This window comes from Propithecus coquereli, unplaced genomic scaffold (assembly GCF_000956105.1).
Source record: "Propithecus coquereli isolate 6110/MARCELLA unplaced genomic scaffold, Pcoq_1.0 Scaffold7, whole genome shotgun sequence".
Classification (NCBI taxonomy): Eukaryota; Metazoa; Chordata; class Mammalia; order Primates; family Indriidae; genus Propithecus; species Propithecus coquereli.
This window is the reverse complement of record NW_012153062.1, coordinates 2,545,255-2,547,789: the sequence shown is the minus strand read 5'-3', so window position 1 is coordinate 2,547,789 and position 2,535 is coordinate 2,545,255.

Below are 2,535 nucleotides of genomic sequence, written 5' to 3'. Positions count from 1 at the left end.
AAACTCGGACTTGGTGGGGGGGCAAGGGCAACATAAGTAACCTAAACATCTGTACCCCCATAATATGCTGAAATAAAAAATAAAAATAAAAAAAATGATTTGTTCTCCTCTAATATATGTCCTATAAAACTGTTGCATGTGCTCAATAAAGGCCTTCTCTCTGTTTGCTGAGAATGCAGCCAGGAGTGTTTAATAGATTATTCTACATTTTGACCATAAGAGAACAATTTTCAGACTAATCATTTCTTCAAAAAATCTTTTTCTGTTACTCAAAAATTACCTACTAATTCATTTATTCTTTCATTCAACAAATACTAATTTATGCACTAATCCTTTGGTTTCTTTTCACATTCTATTATCAAACAAAACTTCTGACTGCAGCAGCCTGGGGCTATTCTGTTTGTTTTTTGTCAGAATGAACCTTCCACACAGAGCTGTTGTGAGGACCAAATGAGATGGGAATCATGAATTACTATTTACCAGGAAGGCTGTGTTGGTATATGTGTGACACAATAGTTCTGATTCAGAGGTAAGAATAACTATTCAAGTTCCGAATTTTGTATCTTAATGTACAACTAGTGTCTTTTGAGGTGTGTACATTTGTGCCTCATATTAACTAATTTCTAAAATGAATTACTCCTTTGAGTTCCAGGATGAAAATGATCACACCTATATTGCAAACAATTAGCTAAATCACAGATGAACGTATAAGACAGAATTTTGCAGCATGGAAATGACTGAATTTCAGCTGTCATACTTTGAGAATATAAACTAAAATCTCACTATCATCCCTTCCCTACAAGTTAATATACTACAGGCTTTAAATAAATTATTGCATATAAATTAGGTTAAATAAAATACAAATAAGGTAAATGTAGGGTAAGCTGGATTTTATGTGTTTTATATTTCAGTCTTGTCTATAAAATTTCACAATTTAAGTCATTGCTTATATTCTGAAGCTATTAATATAATGAACATTACCTAATGCTCTAACACGCAATAGAACTAGCTTATTTTTTTTTAACTCCCTCTAGATTACTCACATTTACTTTGTGTGTTTTTGAGAGGTTAGGCCCTATGAATATGCAACATTATTCTTAATTTAGCTGTGAAAGACCAGGCATGTGTAGTATGTGGTGTATTTGGCCATATAAATTCATGAGTGATTAAATTGATTTTTTGCTTGCATCATTGTTTTCAGGCTCGACTATGAGTCATGGAACTTTTCTCTCACCTCATATACATTACTACATCTGGTTTGATCCAGACGGAGTTAATAACCATGATGTAGTGATTGATTTAGGGAGATGATAATGAGATTATGGCTCCTGCTCTTAAAGCATGACAACTGAAATCCTATCATTTTCCACATGAGGAAATATGCTAAATATTATAATATCTGACATGTCTATCACTGTGGGATTAAGCCAGCTATCTGAAACAGAGGTTTAATATTTTGATCCTTATTATTTTCTTTCGTCTTACTAAATTATTGATTTGAGGATAATGGAAGTTTATATTTTTGTGATCAAATCTTTAATTCCATGAACTTTTAAGATCTTTCTGATTCATTATCTGTCACCTTAAACAAAAGAAGCCAACAGCAAGCAATGTCCTTCTTTTTCCTGATTATGTGGAGCAGGATCAGAGAATTGGGTGAGAGAGGTATTTAACTAGAACATTTCTATTTCAATCCAGGAGAATCTGGTTTGAAAATTTGCAAAAGATCTATGAGTCACAAAAACCTTAAATGTGTGTGTGGGAAATCTAACCAGTTGAGTGCAACAAATAAGAAATGCTTCTTGAATATTTGGAGGTGAGTTATGGAAATGGATAAGCATGTTTTTAAGGCTAATAAATGTAAAGAGATTTTTCCCCTTTGGAAGGAAATGCTTTCTAGACCTTTCATTTATTTTATTTAAAAATATACATTTAATGTGAATTTTATTTCTTTTAATCTTTTCCTCAAAGATTGATGGTCTTCTAAAATTCAGCTTCAGGAATATATTTCTGAGGATGACAAGGGATTATTGAATCTGGCCCTTGAACTATTCAATACCTATGTTCTTATTGGCCATTTTTAAACATTCACTGATCTAAACATTTGTAAACATTCACTGATCTAGACAATCACCAAGCCAATCATCTCTCCTCTTAGCATCTATGTACAAGTGTGTATCCATGTATCTACTTTGTGCCTAATATTATTCTAATCACTGTGAGGCATTCATAAAAAGTAGAAATGCAAGCACAACATAGCTGGGAGACAAGATATGCATTCATTTATCAGCATTGGGTTATATATGCATTTTCAGGCTTGAGACATGCCTGGAAAGTAGCATAGAAAAAAGGAGACACAAACACCTACCTGACATCTCCACTGAGATGTTTCCTAGGCATCTTAACCATGGTTAGCATAGCATTCCTAGTTTTCCTACTCCCTGCAACCTACAACTCCACTAGTCCAAAACCTAGAAATAACCCCTGTTGCTTTCTTTTCCTATCTCTGAATATCCAATCTCTCAGTAAGTCTTG